This window comes from Idiotropiscis lumnitzeri, chromosome 15, assembly GCF_059441095.1.
Source record: "Idiotropiscis lumnitzeri isolate Australia: NSW breed Sydney's pygmy pipehorse chromosome 15, RoL_Ilum_1.0, whole genome shotgun sequence".
Lineage (NCBI taxonomy): Eukaryota > Metazoa > Chordata > Actinopteri > Syngnathiformes > Syngnathidae > Idiotropiscis > Idiotropiscis lumnitzeri.
In genome coordinates this window covers 13,146,437-13,161,041 of record NC_142405.1, presented here as the reverse complement: position 1 = coordinate 13,161,041, position 14,605 = coordinate 13,146,437, and the positions used below count along the sequence as shown (strand labels likewise).

Below are 14,605 nucleotides of genomic sequence, written 5' to 3'. Positions count from 1 at the left end.
CAATCTTAAAACTAAAAGTCTCTAATAAAAAAATAAATAAATAATGAGCTTTCAATCTTAAAACCAAAAGTCCTCCCTCGACGTGCATCATTATTTTCAAACACTAAAGCAGATACACGTCTCACTCGTTAAATGACACATTTGTTTCTGTTTGTTAAATAGACCCATGTCAATTAAAACATTGGAAGACGTGCTAATTATTTAAATGAAAATCCTTCTCATTGATTTAAAGATGTAATTACTGCAGCCGTGGGCAGTGAGAATGTTTTTAAATATGGCAGAAGACTGATGTGGTGTGGACAAGTCGAATCTGGCTCTCAAGTGTCAGACTAGACACTAGACGTTTTTATCACAGTGCTTCAGTAGTTGACGAAAAAAAATATGTTCAGGTGAATTATTACACTGGTAAGGAAGAAAAAGGAAACACCACGTCTGCTTGTTGTATATGTGTTCTGTTCGACCCGTAGAACAAAAGTATGCATCTTCTGGGCTCAGCTGCTGCCGTCTCTGTCACTGTCCCTCTGTGGTAGCAGCAGGAACATTTTAATCACTTGCTGGCAGATTAAAGAGGGGGTGGAATGAAAAAAGATGAGAAATATCTGCTGCTGCTTCCTAGAAGATGGAGGGGAGTCAAGAGGCCCCGCAAGGCAGAAAAGCCGGAGAGGGCGGGGTTGCTTTTGTTGACTCTGCAACAACAAATATTAATAATGAGAGGTGAGAGATGGATGGAGTGAAGACTGGGGTGTCTGTGGGGGCACCAGACATTTATCGCCTCTCTTAGAAATCATGGCATACATGACAGTAAAGGCCACACCTGTGACTCAACAATGCAGATGCTTTTGTAAATTGCAAAGACGTCTAATCAAGGGAATGATTACACGCAAAACGAGCAATTTACTAGAACTTTGATTCTTAGCTTTCATGGATAGTTCCACATACACAGGCATGAAGCCGTTTGTGTAACAATAAATGGGAATAACTTTTAAAATGAGTACACTGTGCCTTATGGCTGTCACGATTAAATCATTTTAGAATCGATTATCCTAACGTTACAAACTTATTGGACCCTAAGAATGTTCCACACAGAGCCAGTCCCGATGTCAACGCATCTTTGCTCAACATTGGAAATAAGTCTTAAGTTTTCAAGCAAGGGTATCAATCATTTTTGTGGATAGGCCACATTGTAGTTTTGGTTTCCTTCAGAGGTCCGTTATGATTGTGAACCCATATAAATTTATGATCACCTTACGTTATCACATACCCTCAACAAATTGATGTAAAGAAATTTTTCAATTTATTTTAAAAGGGGAGGATTGGTAACAAATAAATGGCAATATCTCATATCTGATTGTTCAAAGTGAAGAAAATGTGCTAGAAACAGGAAGTTGACGCACATGATTTGCCCTTCGCGGGCCACATAATATGAGGTCTTGGGCCAGATCTGGCCCCACTGGCCTTGTGTTTGACACCTGTGTTCTAAAGTCACACCCTAGTCATGTAATAACAAAGCTTTCATATAGATTATTTAGTTCCACCAAAAACAATCTGCACTCGCGTATCTCAGCAATTCGCAAGTGCACTGACATCCCGCTGCTAGAACCAAGGACCATTAAGTTGCGCTGGCATACCCGTTAACAACACACCATCCCGGCGTCCATAAGTGAGCCCACGACCTGGTGATGTTTCCAATGTGCAGACAACAGATGTGTCTCAAGATATGCTTAGCTAAGTTTAGCATTCTCACTGTTAATACAAATTAGCCTCCATTTTCAACTGCAGCGGCTTGCTGCATTTGACACAGAGGATCACGTGGTTAAATCTCAGTCACAAACGCTACCATCTTAATGTGTATGCTAGACCCTAATTCCAAGCCATTGCCTGTGTTACCCGGTACCAAACCTGAGATGCATCAGGAAGGGCAGCTGATAAAAAACTAAAAACTATGCCAAATATATCATCACTGTCTGACACCAGATGAGACGTGCCCCTAACATGGACATTTCTCACTGACTGCAGTGTCAACTTCACACCAAGAGAGGGTGCTAATAGAGTAAGAAAAGGTCATGAGTGGTTTAGATAGAGCACACACACAGCCCATCGCCGCTCAGTGAGATATAGATTTACATTGTTGCTAGCTAGCAAATAGAGCTGGGCCGGTCAGTCCCACGCCCTCCAGCCGTTAGCCATCCGACCTCGACCCTCCAACCTTATTCCTAAAAATTGTCGACTCCCGACCGCATTTGGTGCAACAGGGTTTAAACTTAAACCATGATTTATTCGAGTTTTAATGTGAAAACATGTTTTCTTCCCCACGAAAATGCAATTTAGTGTGAATAAAATGATTTGATCATGCAAAATGTAATCAGCCTTTATAATAATCAGTATTACAGAGATATTTTAATAAATAAAACTCCCACGACAAAAAACATGTGACGTTCACAAGCAAGTGGAAAAATGTTGGCATGTTCACTGCAGGATTACCCCCAAGACCTGCTGCCCGTGAATTGATTTCTCGACCATAAGCAGTCTCTGCGAGTGTTTCAAAGAATTTGGAAGTGCACACAACTGCAGACCAGAAGCAACCCCACCAGCCCAGGACTGACTCCTGCGGCATATTCACCTGTGACATGGTCTTTGACCATCCACCTGGAGAGCTGCTGCAACAACTGGTTTGTGTAACCAAAGAATTTAGTACATCATAAAGCGTCTCTGGGAAGCTCATCTGCATGCTCTCCTCATCTGCCTCACGACCGCCTGAAGTTCAGTGTCGTAAGCGAGAATTCCTGAAAGCATCCCAGTTCTTGCATGGCCAGCATGTTTAGGATGCCCTTGATCCGTTTATACTGCAGCATGTTCCAGTTTCTGCTATTAGGTCGGTATTACACACGGGCAGTGAAGAGGAGTGGACCAATACGCCACAGGGCACCATCTACAACCTGATCAACTCTATGCGACGGGGATGTGTTGCACTGCGTGAGGCAAATGCCGGTCACAACAGATGCTGACAATTTATGTTCACCTTCGGACCCAATCACACACACACACGCACACACGCAAAACCGCAAAATTATAGTGGCCTTTTATTGGTGGCAATCTCAGAGCTGTGCTCAAAGGTTTGGCATAAAATACCAAATATATGAGGCGGATAGAATATCACTCCAAAAGAGAAGTGCTCATAGGTTTAGACAGATTTGTTAAAAATGTTTTAGAAAATCACACCTTTTGTGCACATGGAAATTTTATTTTTCTTTGAGTTCAGTTTATGAAAAATGTGAGCAAGTACAAATGTGTTACATTATATTTTTGTACAGTATATAAAGTCTTAATTGGGATTACCTATTAACTGTTATTACCAGGCTTAAGGAGTAACGGAATAAAATGTTTATGATTAAATGAGACAGGTCGCTGTCTCAATGTGTGTTGGTTTTAGCGCAGTCAGTTTGGAAAATGACTTGAAGGCAATGGATTGTGAGTGTTTTGGATTTTATACACTGGAGGAATAATTATTTTATTTTAAATAACATTTACAAAGTAACGTGTGAGTTGTCAAACTCATCCGGGCTGCTTGTTACCATGGAGGAGCTAGCAGGCTAACATCAAACCCCAAACTTGTAGGTTAATACTTAACTAATTTCCGTCACCAAACACCCAAAGCTTTACTATTTTATTAAACACTATATTGCCAATTATGTCACTGAGAATAGAAAAATACAAAAAAACTTTGTATCGAACAAAAATGACAAACATTTGCACGCGCAAGTGTGATGTCATTTCCCGTTCACAAATAATTTAGTGGGAACATGATGTCATTTCGTGTTCATGAACGATTCAGTGAATGAATGTGCCACACAGCCATTCTCGTTCGTACAATTACTGAAATATCAGGTTGAGCGCAATAGTTTTTTGTATTTTTTTTACGATTCTTTTTAGGAACTTATTCTAATGATTCAGTTTACTTAAAAGAACTGCCATGCCCATCACGAGATTGAAGCTAACTCTTTTTGCCTTTCACGGTGCATGAGTGGTTAGCACGTCTGCCTCACCGTACTTGAGTTTTGGATTTGAATTGCAGGTGCTCATTTCAAAACCATGCGTATTATTAAACAGCCATTAAATAGAAATGACGAGGCAAATAATAAAAATACATATTATACAATACATATATATTTTTTTGTATGTTTGTATTTTTTAAAACCTATATGGTATGGAGTAATCCAAATGTAATTAAAAGTATTCAAGTGTCATTATTATTAATATCATGGTATTGGATTACATTACTAAATGTTTTAAACAGACAACTAGTAACTGAATCAGAATACATTGTGACAAGTGACCCTCCCTACCCTGATTTTTACACACATCATATCTGCTATATAATCAGACATTCAAGCAATGAATTGAATTTCTTAATAGCCTTTCGCTGACTCTTAATTGTAATCTGAATGGGTTGCGTCTTTTTTCCCCCGCAATATTTTCCCTCAATATAAATATGGGCTGTTTTTATTGTGAAAAAGTAATTCACATTTTTAGACACCTATTGTCAGAGGAACAAGTGAATCACTCTGGTTTCCCAAAGTAAAAAAAATTATAATAATTGTACATGCGATGGGAATGTCAATCTTTTCTATGCTGGAGTGAGCTTTACACAGCATCCCCGACTCACTTTTGAGTCGAAGAAGCCAGCTCTGAGTTTCATTGTCTGCATTCCGTATGTGAAGTGGGACATAACTAGCAAAGTAATGGAACATAGACAAAATAATATATCCTTGGTAAATGCATCGTGAATGCGCAACTGAAACTGGGCAAATGTGAAACGTAAAACCTGCAACGGCAAACTTATTGCAGAGCTGAGCCATGTTGTTTATCATCAACTTTGTTTGTGTCACCATTAACTAATCCCTTTCCACGAACTCCAATTAATGCGTATGCAGATGAACAAGATTTTCCACATCCCTGCAATATTAACTCAAACACTGTGGACCGTTGGCTGATAAACGCTCTCCCCGGGCCTGGTTGCTGCTGAATTGGTGCTGGCAGTCTGTCGGCATGCAAAAGGCTCTTTGGACTTTCATGAGGCAATCAATAGATGGTCCCTGCCTACATGACAGGCAGATTGTTGCGAGCCAAACAGCAGATGCTTCGCTCCCTTTTTTGCATATTTACCACATGAAAGATGTCTGCCATGCAAGAGAGCTTTCTCCCTACATGCTTTAATTAGGCCATATTGATTTCGCCTCCGTTTTTTCCCCCCCCATATGAAATCCTCATATGCATCACACTGCGGAAGCTTCACAATCATCATGATTAAAATTATTATTGTAATTTAGAAAATGATGTTTGAATATGGGAAACCATCATCACATTTGAACATTATCACCATTTGTTTGAATCCATTTTGGATTGATGGGGTTTTCTTACATCAAAAGAGAATTTTTTTTTTTTTTTTTATTAACTGCGCGAATAGCAGCATTATGAAAAATGTCATAATATTCAATTTGCTATTACTGTAACTCAAAATAGAGACAGGATTAAATATTTGAGCTCTATAGGTTTCTCATGAAAATAACAATCTATCCATTTTTAATACCACGTTTCACAGGTGAGATTGAGTTTATCCCAGCTGACTTTTGACGACAGGGGAACACACAAGACTGATCGCCAGTCAATCGCAGGGCAAAAATAAACAAACCAATATTATGCAGCACAGTTAGAATTTTCAATTCAACCTAACATACATGTCTTTGTTACGTGAACACCTTTCAACCATTTGTTGGTGCTTTATCCAGCAGTGGTCACAAATTATGCATAATAAGTTTCACAATTCAAAATGGAACATTTATCTGAACATGTCCACATTTTTCTCTTGTAGGTTTCTTAATAACCCATTGCTGCAGGGTTTGACGTCTAAATATCACTTACAGGTGATATTTAGACTGAAATTGAGGAAACAGTTTGTTACTAAAAGGTTATTTCCACCAAACCCTCATTTGGTGGTCTAATGAGTGTTTCTGGTCACAAGGCCAATCACTGAAAATGATGAATATCTAATATACAGATAATTGACAACAGGCCAAGATTTAATATTGTTTATATTAGTAAGGCAGTATGACATAAAGGGTATACAACAGACATCTACACTAAACAATACAAGAGGTACGTTTACAGCCCTGGCAAGTTCATTCAAATGTACATGCCTGATAATGTCCGCATCTGTGCTTTGTTTTTTGGTTTTCACTCATCTTGTCATTTTTTCTTGTACTTCTTGTTTTGTCTTACTATCCCAAGCGACTTGGGGCAAGAGGCCAAGCCAATTGCAGTGCACATAAAGACAAACAGTTCTGTACCTCTTTCAAATCCTTAAATGAACCAAACATGTATGAAAGTGCAAGTAAGCAGAATGCCCATCAAGCATGGGGAAAATACGTAAACGTCTCACAGGAGGGTCTGAACCAAGATTTGATTCCCGAACCAAAAACCTGAGCGCCAGACATACGAACCACTAGTCCAACATCCTGCTCAATGTCACATAAAAAGCAGTTTCAATGCAAAACTCAAACACATCACTATAACATTTTTACCCTAATTGATTTGTAATGACGATATCATCCAGATTACTTCTTGTTACCATAATTAAGAATGAAGAAATAAGGAGGCACGATGTACTACTCGTTAACACGTCTGCCTCACAGTGCAGAGGTTATGGGTTTGATTCTGGGCTCCGGCTTCCCTGTGTTGAGTTTGCATGTTCTCCCCGTGCCTGCATAGGGTTTTCTCCTGGTTCTCCGATTTCCTCCCCCATTCCAAAATCATGCATGGTAGGTTAATGGAACACTCAAAATTGGACCTGATTGTGAGTGCCAATGGTTGTTTGTCTTAGGTAGCCAGTTCAGGCGGTACCCCGCTTACATCCCTGATGACAGCTGGGATAGGCTGGAGCTTGTGGTACTTGTGAGGAGAAGCAGTTCAGATGATAGATGGATGGATGGATGGATTGATTGTTAAATAAGTTAATACCAAAAAATGAAATGCATCACGAAAGGCTTATATGACCTTAATGGTGAAGGATTGATTTTTTGGGGTGAGCCCACCAAACGCACTGAAAACATGCAAGTAAGCCTAAAGACAGTCCCAACAGAGGTGCCAAAGGAGCCGCTTACTGCACGGCAATTAAGTTTGTTTTTATTCTTGAATCCTCACTCTTGGATTCCTTAAAACCACCAAATTAAATGCAAAACCTTCAGACATGTAAAAGCTTCAGACATCAACCAATATTGTGAAGAGCCACAACCTGGGACGCAGATGTGAGTACAGAATGACAGTCAGAGAGATGTAGTAATTAAAAGACGCCACGAGCTTTTTTTTGCCGCTCCACTCACCTGGTTGCAGTCCTCTGGATACTCCACGGTGAGGGAGACACTCACTGCTGGTGGGAACCGCGCGTGTTTTCCGCGCCTCACTTCTGCTCCACTGCCTGTGAGCTCTGACAGTAAAGTTAGCTAGCCGCACTTGGGAGCTGTTACACCGGAAATTGCATAGGTCTTCAAAATAAAGCATGACTGTGGCGGAAGCACGGATCGCTGGAGACAATTGAATGTGATTTTTATTTGTGCTGGGATGAATTTGGGAACGATGAAAGTGATTGTAAAGCATCTCAGCCGTCCTGTTCTTTTACGAGTCAAACTGACACGTTCAAGAAAATAAATTAATTAATCAAACTTTGTGTGCTGGCCTCCTCTTTTCATTTTAGTTTTGTGTTATTATTATTTTTTTTAAAACTGCATTGCATTACAGAGCTGTTTAAAAAAAAAACAGAATAGGTGGTTTACAGTTACTGTCTGAAAACTACTATAAATCATCACCCAAATTAATATGGGCTGCTATACTTGTTCCCACTTCAACCTGTAACGATAGCCTCGATAGTTAGCATTTTATGGACAAGGCATTTCCTCGCCATAGACACTGACGATAGAGCAGGTGTAGGAAACTACGATACCTGGAGAACCGTATCCTGCCTGTTTTAGCTCTCTACCTTCTACAAAAACACCTGATTCAACCGATCAGCACAACAGCAAGCTCCGTAGAAGCCTGAAACGATCCTGATTATCTGAATCGGATACTACTAATATACATATATTGATCACTTTAGATTTGTTAGGCACGGGTGGAGTTATGCTTGCGAGATACAGACTTACTAGCCATGAACATTTTTACAAGCTGCCAAAATATCCATTCCTCTAAGTAGTGGGTGGTGTAAAAGTGGTTTATTTAATTGTTTTCTTGATTGGAATACATTTGTCACAAGTGAGCGTGATTACATTTTCCCAATAGAAGTCCGGCAGCTACAAACTGTTATTTTGATGATCAAATAGTCGTAGATTATTTTTGTCATTAGTTGGCAATAGAGGCAGACATTTTTTAAGAATTACTGCGGGTCCCGGAAATCCTACACGATTCTTGCAGGATGGGAATCAACTTTACCTTTCATCACGTTATTGGGACTGTACAGGATAAAAAGTTCACATGAGCAGATGGGAGCAGGAGACTACTTGAGGAAGCGAGCAGACCCGGAGACGCAGGTGGGCATTAGGGGTCCATTCCCTCCCCTGGATAGGAAGCTTTTCCGAGAGTCAAAGCCCACTTGTTCCACACTCATTCAGCCAGACATGTTTGTCAGAAGAAATAGCAAGCAACTCAGTTGCCAATTTAGCGTGGATGTTCAGATTCTTTAAAAAATAAATAATGACAACAGGACCTGAAGATGGCATGAACAAGAGCAAGCAGGAAGTACTAGCGCTTCCACCCCCTCCTATGAACACGGAGCTTAACAATGAAGTTAGGAGAAATAGCTACAGCAGCTAATATCTCTCACTTTCACTATGTTAGGCATGTGTGGGAATGGGAACAATAAACACGTGGAGCGGAACCAGTTCTTAGATAGGTGGGTAGCCCTGCATTATGTTGCTCCTTGTGCTCTTTAGCTGCTGTAGGGACCTCTCCAAGCTTGAATGTTTAACTTCATTGTTCAACTTGATGTTAGAGCCCATATTTATCAGTGCATATGTTTATGCTGAAACAGAACTTTTGAGTTGAATAAATACACGCAGCAATACACCAGTCTGAGTTTGGAAGAGGCAGGCGACAAAGAAAAGTTGCATTAGCGGCATGCTATTGGGGCAGTTATGTGAGGAAATCAAAGCTTAAAAAATATAAATGATGATTTAAATAATTCTATTATTTTTTTGATGATTTGCCAGCCCTGATGCGCGCCAATTGTGGCCTGAAATATAATAGCCGTTTGGGACTCTTCTGAAATTCCCGATGGCCACCACACCCCTGTCACTGGCTCTCTTTCAGTTGCCTTTACCAGTGCGACTTTATTGCTGAGAGCAAAGAATTGTGTGCCAACAGGAAAGCGTAAATCTACATAATGGTTTGAATGTGACTCAACTTTACAAAGAAAAATGGCAAGGAGATACAGTATGTGTTATCAACTGACATCGCAGTTATCACAACTATTGAGCGAATTTATACTTACGGCTCATTGAACAACATTTTGTGGTTTTTAACCTTATCAAATAAAGCTCACAGAGTGACAGCACATAATGTCGTTGTGTGAAGCAACTGTGAAAAATATGTGTGAAATCAGAACAAATCAAAGAATATTCTGGAGCTGGTGATGTTCAACCTCAGAGGTTCCACTATAATGGAAATAAAAGAAATGTCTTCAGGGTCAAATTGTTGCCATCTTACCACTTGGTGGGTTGCACTGAGAGAGTGAATCTTTTTCGACTGCCTGAGGGCCACGTTTCCTTATCTGCTCAGCTTTTTCCATTAGTTCATCAGAGCGGCGTCTCATGTCGACTGTCAGGTCAAAGTGGTTTTGCTCTTTTCGTGGTTGGAGCTAAAACCTGGAACTAGACACTCACTAGGGATCAAAGACAAAGATTCCTTAAATTCCAAGGTACATATCAGCCAAGGCCGGCCAGCCAATGTCATGCCTTAGGTGAGATGTTATAGGGCTGTCACTGTTGTAAGTTTAACATTAAATAATGAAAATAATAATTTTGCTCATCATTTGATTCAATAAGGTTAGTATTACAAATTTCAATTGGTGTTCATACTTAATTTAGCATCTCTGAGAGTAGTAGTTGTCTAAACTGCATTGTTGCCATTTCCTTTTTGTATTCTGAGACAGAGCATGTGAGCAGTAGCACAACCTAAATAGCATCGTGAGCTAACAGGATGTTAAGATTATTGATGTGCTCGCACCATGCTTGAAAATCATCATGGAGACCAAACTACAGATTCATAAAAACAGATTACATTGTTGTTTAATAATTTTTTTCAGTTTGCTTCCTCATACATAATTATTAGTCGCTGTCAGTATTTATGTCCGCTAGCAAAAACAGCATGTTTTTTGGGGGGGTTTGTTTTTAACCACTTGAAAGAGGATAATGGCTTTGACACCAGACAGATTCTCCATTTTTTTTAGTTTGTTATAAACAGACAAGTTTTGCTCCATTGTGTGCTTATCAGTGCGATTTTTTTTCCATAAGCTCTTATTTAGTTGGGGTAAACAAATCCCATTTTTTTAAGTGTTTTATTGAGGTGAATGAATTGGGAGGCACGTTACGCAAACATTCGACACAATCCATTGCTTCTTTATTTGTGTGGGGCAACTCCACAAATGTCAAGCTATCGTTACTTTTTAGACTGCACTGTGTTGACAAAATCACAAGAACTTGCGAGCTGAAATATTGAGCAACTTTATGCTGGTTGGCCCAAACTGCATCCGGTCAGGGAGGAAAAAAATCTAAATGAAGACCGCACCACTGGATAATCAGTCAGCCAGGCCAAGCTGACTCGCAAAGAAATGAAAATGCTGAAATTGTGCCAGATTGTCGGCATCTGTCTGCCTGCCTTTAGTGCAGAGCAACAAGTTCTTAACCGTTATGTGAGAAATGTGTTGATTGCTTTTCCAAAACAATACAAAGTTGCAGACCGTCATTGAAACTGCTGAGATATTGATTGTGCATTTTATGTGAGGCCATGGAATTCCATCTAACATTTTATCTGAGACAAGCCAGAAGTTCTCCCATCTGGCCAGCGAACAATTTGCTAAACAGCTCAGTTATTGGCTTCTCCCCTTTCGAGGTGTCTCGAGGCTGTCAGCCTCATCAGCCCAGGAAAAGATGTCTGTGCCTGCAATCCGGAAGCACATCTGTTGAGGGTCACACAGACCTCTACAAGCTTGTAATACAAATTTGGAACTGGCTCGTTCTAGTTTTATGCCGCTTTCAATGACGTTTTCCATTTTGGGCACACATCTAATCAACTACTTGAAGAGCACCATGCCAAAAAAATCCCATTTGGCAAGGAGACGAGAGGAGAACAATTATTCTGTCATTTACACGTTGTCCATCCAAATGCCCACTTAGCACTCTTGATGCAGAATAATTAATTTATATTGGAAGAATGAGCGCTTTTATTCAATTTACACCGTCATTGTTGATGATTGCGTGAATGAGGCAAGACATCATCTACTTTCTTTAAAAAGAATCAATTTTTATGTACTAGTATGGCACTTCCTTTAAAGAAAACGCATCCATTGACTTTCTGGGAAATTTATTTTGACTGTTGCCCACTAAAGATGGCATTGCACTTTGTCTGGTGTAAGCCTTTTCCTCGTATTAAAGTAAACTTAGAACACTGGGGAATCTATCAGAGCAGGTAAGTCAGTTCTTTTCTTCATTTTGAACAGAGCTTCAACACTAAACTCGGCCAATGACATGACAATGAATATTCCGGAGCTGCAATATAAAACAAAACTTCATTAAGATTGACCCAGGTAAAACGTGTGACCTGATGACTAGGAAGAGATTTGCACTCTGCTACCATAAAACATTAATAAGTCAGCCAGAGAACAGGGTGACATTGCTGGAATGGATGATCCTGTGCCAGGTTTAATTTGTGCAAATGCACAGAAGTGTACATGTGTGCGTGTTGTACAGACAGAATGAAGGCCCATTACTTATACTGGGTGGCCATAACATAAATCACAGCAGACAGGCCCAAGGAGGTATGTCACACCTCTTTGACAACGCCATACACGTCCACATACCCGTTTTAAATTTTGTATGCCGATGGGCTTACTTTAACACTAACGAATATGTGTCGGCTTAATGGAAATATGGATTCACAACTATTCAGAATAGGACTCTTCATCTCTGTCACTGCCCGATGTGTGACATGTCCTGTTGCAACATCAAAGTTGCAAACATACAGTTTGGTACCTTGGCATACATTTTTATGTTGTTCCATCACAAGGCTTGGAACTCAAATTACTTGAATATCAAATACATTCCGCTATTGTATTTAACTGATTTGATATTTATGGAAAAACATCCACATTTTGGTTATATTCGGGATAAAGAAAAATTGCACAATATTTTAAAATATGAATGTTCAGACTTAATAAGGCATAATGAAAGCCAATATAAAGACAGAAACTCATTTTAAATAGTCTAACAATGAGTTGAAGACTTTAGTATATTTATGTGTTAATGTTGGCTTTTAAGGGCCATATTTTAGTGATTTAGGTCAGGAGCGAATTGTGTTGACCACTTACTAGGTCAGTCCTTGCAAGTTTATTGATTTTGTTGCTATCCTTTTTCTCCCCACAACGATCGAGTGGCGACATATCTGAAGCCTGTTCATAACTCAAATGTAGTCTTTTTGATACAAATGCAAATAAATTATGTTAAATTAGAAAACTCTGAAGCAGACTTCATCGGTTGACTGGTTGTCCATCAAATACAAAGGAGTCATTGTCACCGAGTTGCCAAAGTCATGGAAGGGAATGTTTTCATAGTCTGTATGAAGTGACTTGTTGGTTCCATCACTCCTACCTCCGCTTTGCAGCAGGTGTGGACATGCAGCAGAGACTAAATGCTGTGATAATGTTTGAAGCTTCAATCGGTATGCATGCAGAGGTGTAACTGATGAAAAAGACATCATGCACTGATTTAATGTGCACATACTCATCAGCAGTCCAGGCAGCGCCAATTGCGGTCATTGGTGACTCGCCTTGTAAAGGGAATTTCAGCCAGTCCGGATTTAATAATACGCGTAGACCCGATCGTAGCATGAGGTTTCTCTCCCACTGAATTGATTGGGCAAAGGTCAGTCAGCAAAAAAAAAAGAAAAGGTTTAAAAAGGTGTGCACATGAGAGTGGTTTTGAAAACCACTCTAATCGTATGGCCTGTGGCCCCAGGGATAAGTGTAACTAATGCAAAATTGTTCTTGAGAAATGTTAGTGGACTTTGTGATTGACCTTTTAGCCCTCGAATGAACTCAGATCACTGATGGGTTCTGCTTCCAAATTTTAAATGGAGAGCACACCAAGAGAATGTTCTGAACTGTACATTACTCGGAGTTGGTGAGGAGGGATTGTCTCATCATTTTGAGGCAATAGCTACTACATCCAAAAACATTCTTCATTGCAACAAGCGTTGAGCAAGATGTACTCACCGCTGAAGATTGCTCCTCTTGTGATGTGGGCAGTGGAGCTGTCGACTACTCTTGCCATTCAGATCTTGCAAATAAATGTGGGTTTCATAAGCGTGCCTAGCCGCCTTTTGGAGTTTTTGAAGCATTTCCACTTCCAATCAACATAACATTATCATCACCAAATGTCTTTTTTACTACATATATACCATGGGTCGCTGGTTTTGTAAATATTAGGCGTTCAGACAGTACCACAGTCCTGGGAACTAAAATGAGATGAACCTTTGTCATACGTAGGTGTTACTGTCAATGCCAAGTTAGCGAATTGACTAGCTGAATGATTACCATTTTTCTTTCATGCAGGCCTGTTTTTCTCTGATAATGATGAATGTCGTTTTCATAGACTTTCAGAACCTCTTTTGCATCAAAAGCAAAACAAAAAGCCAAAATGAGAAGCAGTGTTGCCACAACCCTGGCCAGGAAGAAGCCAGTGTCCGTGCCACTACGCTCGGCCGACAATGACGTCCGGCGCAAGAAGGTTTACAATGATTGTCAAGCCAGAAGAGCTGCACGGCCACACAGCAGCACCACAACGGAAGCCGGAAAGAAGTCATTGCTTCAGGAGCAGACGACCATGAATTCTTGTTGAAGCGAGATCTACATTTGTTTTGCTAAATTATTCGTGTTTCACAAGAAAATGACATCGGGCAAATAAGTAAACAGTATTTGGGCTCGAGTCGTTCCTGCATTGACCCAGATTCACGCCTATTGGACATAAAAGTTAAGTATTTTTACGACAGCTGAAAGCTGTCACAAAACAAGCCTAAAATCCAGACATGGGCACTTTTCCCTAATATTGTCGATCTGTCATGCATCCTCCAGCTGGGCACCCTTATAAAGATAAAGATAAAGATGTCCTTTATTAGTCCCACAATGGGGAAATTTGAGGTGTTACAGCAGCAAAGATATAGATCACAGAGTCGGCGGCGTAATGTAGCCGTTAATGTATAAGATTAGCAGCAGACATTCATATAAAGCATGCAAATATACACAGTATAAATGTATCTAAGTGCAAGGAAACACTCCTAATGCCTGTCC

General features: G+C 40.0%; 1 protein-coding gene across 3 annotated transcripts in view; it reads right to left on the bottom strand.

The window, feature by feature from the left end:
• The window catches only part of rbfox1 (RNA binding fox-1 homolog 1), a 265,406-nt gene extending 257,936 nt beyond the window's left edge, over positions 1-7,470 (bottom strand). The window contains exon 1 of one of the 3 annotated variants that reach the window (XM_088316625.1): positions 7,377-7,470. The gene's annotated coding sequence lies outside the window, so the exon portion shown is untranslated. The remainder of the gene's footprint in view (positions 1-7,376) is intronic. The other 2 variants (XM_088316624.1, XM_088316628.1) reach the window with 2 other exon arrangements.
• Positions 7,471-14,605: the final 7,135 nt, after the last annotated feature.